The sequence below is a fragment of the Ictidomys tridecemlineatus genome, chromosome 5 (assembly GCF_052094955.1).
Source record: "Ictidomys tridecemlineatus isolate mIctTri1 chromosome 5, mIctTri1.hap1, whole genome shotgun sequence".
NCBI lineage: Eukaryota > Metazoa > Chordata > Mammalia > Rodentia > Sciuridae > Ictidomys > Ictidomys tridecemlineatus.
In genome coordinates this window covers 191117701-191133384 of record NC_135481.1, presented here as the reverse complement: position 1 = coordinate 191133384, position 15684 = coordinate 191117701, and the positions used below count along the sequence as shown (strand labels likewise).

The following is a 15684-nucleotide window of genomic DNA, read 5'->3' as shown; positions in this document are numbered from 1 at the left end:
TCTCTCTCTCTCTCTCTCTCTCTCTCTCTCTCTTCTCTCTCACTCTCTCTTTAAAAAAAAAAATATTCCTTTAATGAACAAACTCATGTCTCTCGTCTCCCAAGGATGAGTGTGCTATATCGTGGGAGGGCATATCTCTGGAAAGTGCATTCCTAGGAGTTAAGCATATATTTTAAGAAAAATGGAAAGCAAATCGGGCTGAATGTCCCCATTCAAGCCTTGAAAGTTGATGAAGCATGATCTCACATGTCAGCATTTTGATTTTGGAAATGACAGATTCAAGGCCAGGCTTCCCCCTGCAGCTCGGGAGAAGAGGGGATTCAAACAGCTCACCCGGCCTGGGGTGCAGCCCAAGGATGGAGCACTTGCCCAGCATGTGCAAGGCTCTGGGTTCCATCCCCAGCACCAGAAAGGGGGTGTTGGTGGGGGGAAGGATGTAAATAGCCCATTTGTCCACAATAACCCAAAGCAGGACCAGAAAGACCCACTAGGGAAAGGACCTGGAAGTCCCGGGGGCTGGTCACCACCTGCCTGAGTCTTTCTTTCAAGAGGCTGTGTTTATTCCACTGCAGTCACAGAAGAGTGCTGGCCTCTGTGTGGATCAGCCTGTCGCTCCAGGGGCCAAAGCAGGAGGTTGTCCCCGTCAGGCCCCCCTATTTGCAGACTGCCTTGGCCTCACAGGAAGATGTCTTCCTGCCCATCTTGCTGCCTGCCAATACCCAAGAGGCTCTTTTTATTTTTTTATTTATTTTTTGCCTATTAGCTTTTCAAATGTTCTGAGAAACCCTGTCTTCTTGGCGTGGTGAGCAACAGTGATAGCTTGTGAAATGCGATTTTTCGTTTCACTTGGAGGGAGAGACTTTATTTCATCAGCTCATGAGCTTTTTATATCAGGCTCGGTCAGGGGTAACTAGCTGAGCTACCCGTGGTCCTATCAAGCTCAGAGTGGGGACTCTGCCACCAAAAGATACTTGATAATTAAATAACCATAACCTTATAATAACAACCATTTCTAGAGCACTTGCTGTTTTCAGTGTTGCTATGGACTGAATGGTGTCCTTCCAGATCATATCTGAAGCCCTAACCCCATATGCTACTGTGTTTGGAGTAAAGAAGTAATTAAGGTGAAATGGGTCACCCAGGTGGAGCCCTTATCTGATAGGATTAGTGTCCTTATAAGAAGAGACTCCACAGAGCTTTCCCTCTCTCTGCCACATGAGGACACAGCAGGAAGGAGGCCATCTACAAGCCAGGACAGGACCTCACCAGACCCGGGATCAGCCAGCCCCGGAGCTGGGACTGCAGTCTCAGCCCTGTGAGGAGGTCAAGGTCTGCCGCTGCAGCGCCCTGGTCTGGGGTGTTCTATTATGACATGGATATTGTTGACTTTAGTGCTACAACAGCCTTTTGGGTAAGACTGTACTGACCTACATGTTCCAGGAAGAAGGAAGGACTGGGGATGTAGCTCAGTGGTTGAGTGCAGGCCTACCATGAGCAAGGCTCTGGGTTCAGTCCCTGGGACCATAGAGAAAGAAAAACAGCCAGTAAGACGCAGGAAGAAAGTGAACTAAACCGAAGGCATTAAATTATGGCTTAAATGCCTTCAGCCTAATAGCGCATCAGGCTTGTGACCAAAATGAACACCGTGAACATCATACCGTGTCAGTGATTCTCAAACAGGGAAGGTTTTGTTTTGTTTTGTTTTGTTTGTTTTTTTAAAACATATATTTATTTTAGTTGTAAATGGACCTTTATTTTATTTATTTATATATAGTACTGAGAATCAAACCCAGGGCCTCACACATGCTAGGCAAGCGCTCTACCACTGGGCCCCAGCGCCAGCCCCCAACAGGGAAGGTTTTGCCCCCAGAGGACATTGATAATATCTGAGGACACTGGGTGGTCACATTGGGGGGGGGGTGCTCTTAGCAGGAAAAGGCCCTGTGTGCTGCTCCACATCCCACAACACATAGGACAGCTTTTACCACAAAACATTCCCTAGCCGAACATGTCGAAAGAGCCACATTTGAGGAATACTGTGCTACGTACAGACAGGTAGGTCTACCTGAAGCACTTCAGGTGGATATTTGTATCCTTTATTTTTCTGAAAGACACAATTTCTAATTAAATGTAGTGGGATGAACGTCATGAAAATTTGGATTATGTGAATTTAAATGTGTGGCATAAACTATCAAAAATGTTTGCCCACCCCGTCTGATATGTTGCTGAACTTCCTCTCAAATTGCAAATTTGTCAGGAAACATTATTTTGGAGCTATCATGTTCTGTGACCCATAAACTGCATGTCAGGTAGCCACGTGACAGCACCAGTAAGTTGATAAACAGAAACGTTTGAATTAGGAGAGATTTTTCAGGAGCAAATCCCTTGCAGAAAACATGCCCCGTTCCAAGAACCGTGTGCACATTTTAATATGCCTATAGGTATGTAAATAATTTTGATTTGTCTCAATCTATAGCTATTTGCTATAAAATATTCTTCAACTGACACTCTAGACTCATGCATAATTCGTCACAGAAATTATTCCTCAGATAATTTGCACTTATCCATTTGTCATTATCCCAGCAAATACACAGTCGTCTCTGAATAGGACTATTTCCATAGAGCACAAAACTGGATAATTTTAGATTGTTCCCATGAGTGAGTGTTCCAGAGTGTCTCTGGGCATCTGGAGGAAAAGCACATTTATTCTTTAGTGCAAGCGACTGCTATTGTCATGGGCGGCCCTGAAAACTAACCTCCAATTGCTGGGACTTGCAGGGAGCTGTGGAAATGCCTCCTTGGTCTCCAGGCTTCCCCAGTGGGCTCTGCTGGAGCCACAACAGGGATGGCAATGACCACGGCAGGATGGAGGGTAGCCGCCGCGTGCACCTGTTAGATTCCAGCTCCTTCTCATCTCAGAGAATGGACCATAGTGAGCTGTGATTGGTTTTTGCAAAGACACAAAGGGATAGAATAAAACAGGGGCTGGAGATGTCCTCTGTAAATGGCTGGATATGAACAGTGTTATAAAACATATTTTGGGGGCTGGAGGTGTAGCTCGTTGATGGAGGAATTGCTTAGTGTGCGCGAGTCCCTGGTTCCATCGACATCATGGTCACCCTCATATCCCGCCTCCCAAGCAAGCCCCAAACATTTTAGGCTTTGTAAGCCAGATGATCTTGGGAGCAATCTCCAAACTATGCTTTGTCGTGGGAAAGCAGCCACAGACAATATGTAAACAAACGAGCACATCTGCTTTCAGTAAAGCTTTATCTGCAGCTGGGCACCAGGGGTGCATACTCATCATCCCTGGGACTCAGGAGGCTGAGCTGGAGGATGGCAAGTTTGAGGCCAGCATCAGCAATTTTGCTGAGGCCTTCAGCAATTTAATGAGACCCTGTCTCAAAATAAAAAAAGTAAAAAGGACTGGGGATGTGGCTCAGTGGTAAAGCACATCTGGTTCAATCCCCAGTAAACACCCCTACCCCATTAAAAAGCACTATATTTGGAAAAATAGACAACAGACCTACTTTGCCGAACCCTGGAGTGAAGTACAAATATTTACAGATACAGGTCTGAATAGAGAGACAGGAGCAGACCCTTGAAGTGTGGCAGAAAATGTCAATACCTACACACGTCCCTTCTTCCTTAAGAACAGTCTCCATATTGTTAGGGCTGTCAAGGTCGCCTGTTGAATGCATCTATATACTAGTCTTGCTGGCCAGAGGGGATGATTTTTATTTTCATTTATTTTTATTTTCCTCTGGTGCTGGTGATGGGAGTCAGGTCCTTGCATCTGCTAGGCAAGTGCTCCACTACTAAGTTACACTCCTCTGTCTGCTTCCCTCTTTCTTCCTGTTTCAGACTTTTCTTTCTTTGGTATACTGGGGACTAAACCCAGGGGTGCTCTACCACCTAGCTACATCCCCAGCCCTGGCATTTTTATTTTGAAGCAGGGTCTCACTAAGTGAGACTTAATCCTTTCCCAGGCTCAGCCTGCGGAGGGTCATTGTGCCCACTGTAGAGATGAGGAAACTCTGGAGTCGCAGCTCAGGCTGCACCTGGGGGAACCCCAGTGGGTTTGAGGCCCACGGCTTCAGAACTGGGTTTTCTCTGCCTCCTGGGCTCACAGGGCTCAGGCTGGGGGTGCAGCTTGGACGGGTGCTCCCTGCTCAGCGTCTGTGTCCCACTCAGCCTTTTTTCCCTACTGGGGTCTTCTGATCTCCTGGAATCCATGGAGATGGTTTCTGGGAGGGGAGCCATGAACCCCTTGCCATCTCAGGCCAGTTCCTTGAGTGCATGCTTTTCTGAGGAGCCAAACTATAGTTTTCACGAGGATTTCAAAGGGAGGGGTGCAAAAAATTAAGATCCTGTGTCAGGGTGTCAGAATTTAAACTGAGTAAGTAAATCAGACCCTCTAGATAGCAATAATAATAATGATGATGATGATGGACGGAAATAACAAGTGTTGGAGAAAATGTGGGGAAACTGGAACCCTCCCAGGTTGCCAGTAGGAAATTAGATCCAGGGCTGGGGTGCACCTTGGTGGTAGAGCATCCAGGAGGAGGTCCTGGCTCCATCCCCAGCACCACCACAAAGAAAAAAAAAAGTGGAAACAGCTAAAATATCCATAAATTAATACAAGGATTTTAAAAAGGTGGAAACTGGGGCTGGGGATGTGGCTCAAGCGGTAGCGCGCTCGCCTGGCATGCGTGCGGCCCGGGTTAGATCCTCAGCACCACATACAAACAAAGATGTTGTGTCCCCCGAAAACTAAAAAATAAATATTAAAAAAAAATTCTCTCTCTCTCTCTCTCTCTCTCTCTCTCTCTCTCTCTTTCTCTCTCTCTCTCCTCTCTCACTCTCTTAAAAAAAAAAAAAAAAGGTGGAAACTGTCCACATAATGGAAAATTGAATGAAAAGAGAGACATCCTAACGGGCTCCCACATGACATTATGCTAGCTGAGAGCAGCCATCACAGAGACCGGCCCATGGTATCCTTCCTCACACATGAAATGTTCACAAGAGGCCGATCCATAAGGACAGAAAGTGGATTAGTGGTTGCCAGGGTTGGGAGGAGGAGGGAACTGGAGATGAGTACTAATGCATACAGCGTTCCTGTTTGGGATGATAGAACTTTCTGGAATAGGTAGGGTGATGGTTGCACAACTTCGTGAATATCCTGAAAACCACAGAATTTCTTTTTTCCCGGTACCAGGGCTTGAATCCGCTGAGCTACATCCTGGTCGGGAACTTGCAGTCCTCCTGCCTCAGCTTCCCCAGTCACCGGTGCTGCAGGGTGGACCATGGCCCTGGGGAAAGAGCGGGAGGGAGAGAGAGGAACCCTTATTTACTGTGTTTCCAATTATGTCCTTTAGCTTTTGGCATATGACTTTTAATCCTTAACACTACTTCAAATCTACTCATCATCTTCATGATCATTTTACAGACAAGAAAAATCAAAATTCAGAAAATTAAGCACTGGGTTGGGGTTGCAGCCCAGTGATGCTGCGCTTGCATAGTGCGCCAGAGGCCAGGGCTTAAAAAATTAAAAATTAAGCAAATGGAATAACTAAATACCAAAATAAGCTCACAGCCCCGGGTACCACCTGCGGTACCCAGAAAGAAGTTTCCCATCCCTGGGCACCCCGCCTCTTTGCCACGTGACCTCATAGCTCCTCCCAGTAAGGGGAGGAGTCTGGTTCAGGCTTTCCATCTGGGCTGGGATTTGCCTTGGCCAAGCATCACTGACAAATGCGAAGGAACCAGAGGCTGCGGAGTCCTCAGTCCTCGTCCTTTGGTTTGCTCCCTTTCTTCATCATCTGGTGCAGGATCTAACTGTTGGATGACAAGGGACAGGTGATGCCGCTGCTCTTGTGGCCCCAGGCGAAAGCCTCCATCCACCACCATGGTAGCAAGGCTGATTTAGGATCAGGTAGCTGAGCTGAGCTACAGGCAGACTGCACGAGCAGGAAGCCGTCCAGCAGAGGTCAGCTGAGCTAGACCAGAACAGAAGTCATGAGCTAAATTAGTGGTTGTGTTAGCTCCTGAGCTTTGGGATGTTTTGTTATGGCAGAAACAAATGGATATGCCACCTTTCACTGTATAAAACAAATGCTACAAATAATAGATCAAGGGGCTCAGTTGGTAGAGTGCTTGCCTTGTATGCACAAGGCCCTGGGTTCTATTCTTAGCAACACACATACACACAATAACAATAGATCAAATTGTGCAGATCCAGATAATATTCAGTGTACAAGCTAAAGCTCAATCTTTTTTTTTTTGAAAGAGAGAGAGAGAGAGAGAGAGAGAGAGAGAATTTTAATATTTATTTTTTAGTTTTCGGCGGACACAACATCTTTGTTTGTATGTGGTGCTGAGGATCGAACCCAGGCTGCACGCATGCCAGGTGAGCGCGTTACTGCTTGAGCCACATCCCCAGCCCAAAAGCTCAATCTTTTACCCAAAAGATATATCTTATTTCCCTTTTCATGGATGATAATAGCTTTGGCCATTAAAAGCTGTTGATGGAGAAAAATACTGTCTCAGAGACCCAAAATGAAAAAAATATATCTTGTGGGCTGGGGTTGAGGCTCAGTGATAGAGTACTTGCCTAGCATATATGAGGCACTGGGTTCCATTCTGAGCACTGCATACAAATAAATAAAAATAAAGGTCCATTGACACCTAAAAAAAATTAAAAAAAATTTTTTTGTTTTCACATCATAAATGTCATTAGGTGCTGAAAGTGCTAAATAACACACTGAAACACAACTAGGTTGGTCAGCATCCAGTTTGCTAGGGATTTGTCCTTTTTAATACTGACGTCCTCTGTAGAGATACTCCTGAGTCCAGGGCAAACTTGGACAGTTGGTCACTGCTATGGTTAGAATGTCTGTGTCTTTCCAAAATTCACATGCTGTGACTTGACCCCCAAGTTAATGGTATTGAGAGGTGGGGTTTGCAGGGTGCAGAGGAACACACCTGTAATCCCAGCCACTCAGGAGACTGAGGCAGGAGGATCAAAAGTATGAAACCAGCCTGGGAAACATAGCGAGACCCTGCCTCAAAATAGAGAGGGCTGGGATTGTGGCTCAGTGATAGAGTGCTCACCTAGCATGAAGGAGGCCTGGGTTCATCCTCCGCTACCCCCATCCCCCCAAAAAGAGGTGGGACCCCTGGGAAGCGATGAGGTCATAAAACTCAGCCCTCACAGATGGGTTAGTGTCCTTATAAAAGGGCACTATGGGGAAAGGTTGTCTGTCCCTCTCTTTGGACACTTGAGGATATAGGGGTCATCTTTCCAGGGGACAATGCAGCTAGGCACCATGCTGAAGGCAGGTAGGAATCCTGGACCAGACATCAAATCTGCCCAAGCTTTCACCTTGGATTTCCCAGCCTCTGGAGCTGTAAGAAGTACACTCATTCTATTATTTATTAATGACTCAGTCTGTGGCATTTTGTTATAGCAGTAAGAGTGGACCCAAAGCTCAACTTTATTATATTCCAATGGGGAGGAACTTGCAAACCCTTATGCATACCTAACAGTAGGTATTTAGAAACTGAGTAATTTCTCAAGCTCAGGGCTAAGTTACATGTTAGTGTTTCTTTTGGTAGATGATGACGCTATGAATTTGCACTTAATGCTTCCACACAAGTCATTTTCCTCTGGGAATTCCTGGTGACAGGGATTCCTGAATGTGAGATTCTTTGTGTTTTTGGAAATGGAACCTGTGTCTACAATTTCTCCAGGAGGTTGGAGGGGAAGCCCCTGAGCAAAAGTCCTTGGACAAGAGGATGCCAGATGCCCCAGGACAAAGGGTGGTGGGAGAGGACTGCAGAGAGGGAGGTGGGGCTCATTCTTCCAAAAAAAAAGGTACCAATATTCTAGTCCTCAGCACCTCCAAATCCACATATCATCTTATCTGGAAGCAGGGTCACTTAAGTTCTAATTAGTTAAGAAGAGGTCAAGCTGGAGTGGAGCAGGCTCCTAATCCAATCTAACTGCATTCTTGTAAGAAAACAGTTGGGGTGCAGCTCAGAGGTAGAGCACTTGCCCAATGTGCATGAGCCCCTGGGTTACACACTTACTTACACACACACACACACACACACACACACACACACACACACAATCCTCTGAAATGAAAAGGAAAACACAGCTACTTGGGGGAGAAAGCCGTATGCCAGAGCAGAGATGGACGGATACAGCCCCAAGCCATCGAATGGCGGAGACCGATGAACAGAAAGCTCGAGGCAAAGAAGCTCTTCCCAACAGGTTCAGGGAGAATGTGGCCCGACCCACAGCACAGTTCTGGGCTTGCACTCTTTAGGACGGTTAGGCAATGAACTGTTGTTGACTTAAGTCATTTAGTTTGTTGCAATTTGCTGTGGCATCCCTGGGAAATTAATACAAAGGCCATAGCAGGATTTTGGTCTTTGTCCCAAGAGCAACAGGGAAGCAAGGCGAGAACTTGCGCAAGTCAGAGAGTGGGTGGCCCAGCTCCCCGAGCCCTTGGGAGAACAGGAAGAGGGGAGCCGGAGCGCACAGGAAAACCACTAGTCAGGAGGCTTAGGAGGTCTAGTCAGGAGGATTCAGGGGTACTAGTTAGAAGTTGATGTGGGTGCCCAGGAAAGAGATGACAGTAGCTGAGAATAGGGGTTCAGGGTAAAGACAAAGCCAAGAGAACGGGTTCTGGATGCCTTGGGGTGTGAGAGGCTAAACCTTGCCAACGATGGCTCCAAGGCTTCTGGCTTGCTTGACTGGATGGACGGTGGTGCCAATCACAGAGTAAGAGACTCCAGAGAGGACTCCACTTAGCACAGGGCCCCACAGCCAGCAAAATGAAGTTCAATGTTATTAAAGCAAACAAACCCAAATAAAGCTTCCATTCTACTTCTATAAACAGGATTGCAATACATACTCTATCCAATGCCTTTTGTTTTTACAGAATAAAATTTCTGGGAGACTAGTGCAATCAGCTCATGGAAATTGATTCCTTTGTTATTAATGGCTGCCTGGTAATTCATTATATGACTAGAGCATAATTTATTTAGCCAATCTCATATATATATATATATATATATATATATATATATATATATATATATATATTTCCAGGTTTTAAATTATTGCATGTTGTTCAACAATTTTTTAAAAATAAATACTAAAAAAATACTTTTACATTGGGACACAGTATGCCCATATATCTCACCCCCATTTATATAGTTAAATGATTTATGAAATAATACTTACTTTTCCTCTATGCCATGCACTCCATTCTATTCTATTCTATTCTATTCTATTCTATTCTATTCTATCTTTCCTCCTTTAGTTCATTGAAAAGCAATAGCTGAGACCCATTAAAGGGATCTTGCTATCTATAGATACAAGTTACAACTTGCAGCTGAAAAATACTTTCTGCACATATTTACTAAATAAAAAGAGGAAAGTACTTATACACTGTACTTTTCTGGAAATCTTAGAAGTAACAATTTATGAACCCTTAGCAAGTCCTAATTGAATAGAAATGATTACTTGTCCCACTTTCCAGATGATGAAACCAAGGCACAGAGAGTCTGACAGAGAGCCCCGAGCTAGTACGTGGGAGAGCTGTGCATTAAACCAGGAAGCCTTGCTGCGCTTGATGCCTTCACCCACCAGCCCAGGGTACTTCCTCTAGTCTTAGGAGCAGATGTGAGCTAAGCTAGGATTAGAAGCAGATATTCTAAATAACTTCCCTTAGTGTTTCAAACTATAGCAGGGTATATCCCTTCACAAGATCTTCAAGCCGGACATGGATAAGTATCCTCTGCCATTCGCTCACCTTGGTGGCCATACAGGCTAAATAAAGATTTAATAATCTCCTCCAGAAACCCAGCTTCAGCAGCCCCTACCCCTCCACCTCCCACATGATCGGCAATGATCACTGTCAGTGTTAGACTTTCAATGACAGGGCCACTTCTTATTCAGAGGAAGTACTGAACTTCACTATTATTTATTGATTTTCCCCACAAAGTTATCAAGTCCGAAAGCCTAATTATCAGTGAATCGCCAAGATGTCAGGAGAACTCTAAGCCCCTTTAGCTAATGCATGGCATATGTCGAAGGGATTCAGCGAATTCACATATCTGTCTGCACTGTTAATAGAGAAGGTTACATGCCAATTATCCCGGCTTCCATCGCTGGTCTGGATACAATGGAGGCAGTGTTCACACACTTGATGTGCCACATTCCTCTCCACATCAGAAGCAGCTGGGCCAGATAAAGACCACTGGGGTTGGATATTTAGGAATCATGTCCCCGGAAGAGCTGGAATTGAGACTTGATTACTACATCCACAAATACCTGCAGGTATCTTTAACCTGGATTAAAAAAAAAAAAAAAAAGCCTAGTGGGTTTGCAGTTCACTAGTCTTTAGACACTTCCTGCTCAGACTTGCTGGGTGGGTGGGTGGAGGTGCTGAGGAAGAGGAGAGACAAAGACCCAAACAGCCTCGTGACAAAGGAGCTGGTAAATAGATTCCAGGGAAATAATGAACCTGCGCATGTTCTTGTGCCCAGTTTTAGAATCAAATGGGCTATGACTTTTTCCCTCTAAGAGTTTGATCTTGTGTTTGAAAAATCTATAGACCTATTTATATCCATGTGTTTCTATTCCACCTCCACTCCTTCCCCTTTGCTTTTCCCCCTTATTTCTTTTTTTCCTCAGATCCAGAAGCTGGACTGGAAATGTTGCAATATCACCAGAAAATGCTGCTTCCGGTGGTATTTTTAACCAAGCACAGAAACTGGGCAGAAAGCCCCTGACCTCCCAAGGGCTGTTCCTTAGTTTTACTGGCAGAGAGCACAGGATCAGCGATCAGAGTCAAAATGGCAGATGTTGGGGATTTTTAGGGGAAGGGAGGAAGATACCTAAGAGCCTTCAGCAAATTTTCCTTTCCTTCCTATTACCTCCATCTCTCAGATTCCACTGAAACAGGAACCTCTGTCCACTTGTCTAAGGTTTAAAAGGAAAAAAAAAAAAAGAAAAAGAAAGATAGAAAGAAAGAAAGAAACAACGGATGGTTCCTTGGGCTCTCTTCTGAGGCTGTATTGTTACCTACTGGCACAACAGCGACCCAGACAACTTCGGGGGGAAAAAAATTACCAAAAGCTATTTGACAACAGGCAGATACAACACACCACCGTTGTTTTGTGTGTTATTTCAGCTCCGTGTGTAATTTTTTTTCCATCCTCCCAGATGAAAATACAGTAATTAACTCCATGCAGAAGGGGGAGGGGGAAGGAAGCTCTTTCTTTTTCCCCCTCCTTAGACTTGAAAAGAAATTCTGGCAGATAATTTGGCTGAACATGAAAAGGGAGAGGCTGCTTAGGGCCGCCCAAATAAAGTGCTAGGTTGGTGAGGTTCCCCGGGCTGAGTTGGTTGTTTCTCGGCATGACAAGCAGACATTTATCTGTTCCCATGGAGATAGGACTTCTACTAGTCAATCAGGCACCGGGGAGGTCAGACAATAGCCGGTAGTTCCTTTTTTCATCTTGAGAGACAGTCGACTCCCGCTCTATTTTAGCATTTCACCTACATTTAATGGAATCGAAAGGATTTCTGAGAAATACCTGCGAGCGCAGCCATTGCATTTTCGAGTGATCAGAAAGAACAGGGAATTCCAGCTGCCTGGGCGGACGCCGGGCGTGGCCCCCTTCCCTTTGCATTTCAAACCCCGGGGTCGTTCGGTGACAGTCCTTATTTGCATAAACTTGGCTTCGGGACGTGACTCCGCCCTCCCGAATACAAAAATTAATAAAGTTATAAATTAAGTGTTGAGATTTCCCAAACAGCGTGTGGGGAGGGCGAACCGCGGGAGGACAAGCTGCGCCAGAAGGGGGCACATCCCGGAACTGCGGCAAGTTCGAAGGGTGATCAACTTCGTTCCCCGCGTGCCCTCGCCCGAAAACGGCACATGCAGAAGTGATTAAGGCTGTTAGGCGACCTTCTGTGTTTGCTATCAATCCCAGAAAGCGGATGGTGCGCATTTGCACGTGGCGTTTATTTCAGGAGGTGAACTGCGCCCGGAAACGAGGATGGAGACTTTTTACATCATCTCACCACGGCCCGCCCCGCTTCCCCCCTACATTATTTTAATGCACGCCCTGGGCCGGAGGAAACGACCCAGGCCCTCCGAGGGTAGCTGGGAAGGTCGGGGCACTTGCCTGGGGTCGCGTTTATGATCGCAAGCCCCACTTAGACCGAGCCTTCTCAGCTCAGCCTCGCCCAGCTCTGCCCCCAGGGGTGACTGCACTCCTGCTATTGGGGTCACTCGAGTGCGCCTCCACCGCGCAGTAGGGAAACACGGGCAGGTTCCGCTGGACGCTCTCCCGCAGGCTGCCCGTCGCTCCCACGCCCCAGGGCGCGGAACCTCTTCAGGTTCCAGCTGGAACAAAGACAGCGACAAGGCCACTGCTGCCACTGGGGGCAGTCCCAGCAAATAACACGGAGGAAGAGGGGAAGCCGTCCGCCGCATGATGACGTCTGACCTCGCAGCATGAGGCAGGCGGACAGAGGAGGTCTACCCAGGACCCGGCAAGGAGGTGGAGCTGCCCCGGGCGCACTGTATTGCGGGGCAGCATTTGGTCATTGGCTTTTGATCATTGCTCTCCTTTTCTCACTTTGGTTTTAAAAATATAACATAGAGCTAATACATCACCCCTTTAAAATGTTCGAATAGTATAAAATTAAGGAACCGGTGTTAAAGTACCTCTGGCTGCTTCTGCTCCCTGCCACGAGATGCTCCGTATCTCACCAGATAGGGCCAACCACTACTTTGAACAGTGGGACCCCCTCTCCCTCAGACATTTTCCAGAGATGTCCTCCCTCCCTTTCTCTTTATCTCTCCTTCCAAATATTCCTTTGGTATCATTTTAGAGACTTAAACAAACAAACAAACAAACTTGAAGTGTCTTTCTCAGGCAATTTTTAATATATGTATTTTTACATATTAGTTGTCAATTTTAGGGAAAACCACTGTAATACATTCAAATTTAAAAAAATGTCATAAAAGGGTGACACCCACCCCGATGCAGATCAGCAGTTTTTTCCGTGTCTTTGTCCTAAATATACACCTGTGTGTCAGCCATGTCACTTATCCAGTCCCTTGTCCTTCTGCACACTCTTCTGCCTTTCCTCTCTCACTTAGGTCTCCTGGAGAGTGCTCCCTGGTAGAAAAAAACCGAAATTTTCATGGTGGCTTCTTATCTCTTTCAGGATGTTTCTTAATGTATTTCACTTGTCCTTCCTGACAGACATTCTGGGTGACTTTCAGACTTGTCTTTTACAATCAGCGCTGCAATACATACCCTATTCCATTGTGTACCCCAAGATTCTCAAGTTGCCTGAAGTTGACTGACTCCAAAGGAGAATTGATCAAGTTAACTTTTTTTTTTTTTTAGTTTGAATCCATTCCATTTATTGATTCTTGATTTTATTTATTTAGATCAAGTTGACTTAAAAACAATTTTTTTTGGTACTAGGAATTGAACCCCGGGGTGCTTTACCACTGAGCCACACCTCCAGTCCTTGTTATTGTTTTTTATTTTGAGACAGGGTCTCACGAAGTTGCTTAGGGCCTTGCTAAATTGCTGAGATTGGCCTCCAACTTGCCATCCTTCTGCTCAGCCTCCCTGGTTGCTGGGATTACAGGCCTGCCATGGCTAACTTTTTTTTTTTTTTTAAATGAGGGTTTTAAACAAAGTATTATTTATCTATTCAAAATGTATCAGGAACATGTGCTCCTTCTTGTAGTTTTTTTGCTGGACAATTCATCTAACATCTAACCCTTAGCCTCCCCAGTCCTTCTTGTAGTTTTTAATCTCTCCTCCAGCTTGAGCATGGGACACTCATGAAAAAAGGAAAGAAAAAGTCATCATCCCCGCCCCCAACCCAGCCGTGCCAAGACCACTCCTTGGCATCCCACGCCTGTTTCTTACAAATGCAAGCTTCACATTGAGCGCTTCCTTTCCTTTTACTTCTTTCATCTTGGGCTCAGAGAGAGATCGCACGCAGCTCACGCTAACAACCTAGGTGCAGCTTCCTGCTCTTTTTGTGTGTTCGAGGGAGAGTGAAGCCGTTGGGATTTAGAACAAAGTGTGTCCTTGGAAAGAAGTGGGTGGAATTTTGTGTTTGCAGTAGGAGGGGGAGGGATCTCTCTTCCCAGGGGAGGAGTCTGATTTCATTATACAGTTGGAAAACCTGGTGAAATCATGTATTTGACTGAGTCTTTTGCTCAGCTAGTGAAGTCTTTTTGTCCTTCATCTTGCAATGTGTGTGTGGAGCAAATTGCTGTTGTGCCTGGGAAGAAGGAAATTTGAGTTAAAGAGGAGGACCCCTCCATCTGCCTTGTAGCAAGCAAGCTAATTGAAAAAAATTAATTCAGGAAGAGAAGTTACAAGGCCAAAGTGAAAGGGGAGCTGGGCCTGCCAGCCATCAGAGCAGGAAAGCCCTAGAAGCTACCCACCTAAGTCAAAATGATAGAGGAGGCTGGAAAATGACCTGTTGTATTTGTCACTGAAATTCACACTCTCATTTGCTGTTTATTTTGAGCATGGGGGAAGCTCTCCTGCTGGTTAGGAAAAAAGAGGCAGGGTCTAGGAAGATACACCAGTAATAAGAAAGCCTGGAGGTGGTGCCTACCTGTAATCCCAGGAACTTGGAAGGCTGAGGCAGGAGCATCATGAGTTCATAGCCAGCCTCAGCAATTTAAAAAGTCTCAAAATAAAAAATAAAAAGAGCTGGGGATGTGGCTCAGTGATTGAGCATCCCTGGGTTCAATCCCTGGTACAAAAAAAAAAAAAAGAAAAAGAAAAAGAAAAAAGAAAGAAAGAAAGAAAGAAAGAAAGGGAGGTATACATACCAGGTGGCATTTGACAATCACCCTCCAAAATGGGAAGCAGCGCCAAGGGCCTGGTGCTGGAACTTCTAAAAATTTGAGTGGGAAACCCCAACATAAGAAAAATGTCCAAAGAAAGAAAAGAAGGAATCCTAAGAGTTCTTTTTTCTCTGAGATGTTGCCTGAAGGATTAAGTGAAGAGTTTTACCGGGTGCTCATGGAGCAAAGCTGTCTGCCAAGGAAAGGGCTCCCTGGTGTGACTTCAAGAGCTCTCTGCAGGCCAACTCAAGTGCCAGGACAAGATAAGGCACACCTGGGGACAGTCTCTTCCTTTTTGGATTCTGAGAGGGAGAAAGGAGGGGCAAAGGTCACTTTCAGTTCTTTGAGCATGTTGGTTCTCTCTCTCTCTCTCTTTTTTTTTTACTCCAAGACTCCATCTTGAATGGAATTGCTTAGGAAAACAGGAGGAGGCCTTTGGAGCAAAGGCTAAGCTGAGACTAAGTTAAAGTAATTGAATAATGGAAACCACCTCCTGAGGCTGTGTGGTAGGGTTCAGTGCTTGCTAATTGCGTGGCCTGGACTTCTTGCTTCCCTTCTCTACTGCCCCGAGAGGCTAATAATGATAATGATAGGTAAACATTTATAGAACCCTTACGTGGAATAAATGCTTTATACATGTATCCACTTTATGATCCAAACCTAATGAGGTAGAATAATTATCTCTGATTTACAGAAGACTGGTTGTCCAGTCAGATCACCCAGCCAGCTAGAAGGTGCTAGAGACAGAATAAAATTCCAGATC

At 45.5% G+C, this 15684-nt stretch overlaps 3 long non-coding RNA genes across 3 annotated transcripts; all 3 read right to left on the bottom strand.

Moving 5' to 3' along the window:
* Positions 1–5035: 5035 nt before the first annotated feature.
* On the bottom strand, positions 5036–6287 carry LOC144378164 (uncharacterized). The gene is made up of 2 exons (XR_013439781.1): positions 5669–6287; positions 5036–5312 (listed from the first exon to the last, which is right to left on the bottom strand). It is a non-coding gene; the product is annotated as an uncharacterized LOC144378164 (long non-coding RNA).
* A 3692-nt stretch (positions 6288–9979) lies between these two features.
* Positions 9980–12397, bottom strand: LOC120886521 (uncharacterized). Its single transcript, XR_005729510.2, has 2 exons — positions 11617–12397; positions 9980–10365 (listed from the first exon to the last, which is right to left on the bottom strand). It is a non-coding gene; the product is annotated as an uncharacterized LOC120886521 (long non-coding RNA).
* Positions 12398–12954: 557 nt separating this feature from the next.
* LOC120886735 (uncharacterized) lies at positions 12955–14545 on the bottom strand. The gene is made up of 2 exons (XR_005729832.2): positions 13984–14545; positions 12955–13212 (listed from the first exon to the last, which is right to left on the bottom strand). It is a non-coding gene; the product is annotated as an uncharacterized LOC120886735 (long non-coding RNA).
* Positions 14546–15684: the final 1139 nt, after the last annotated feature.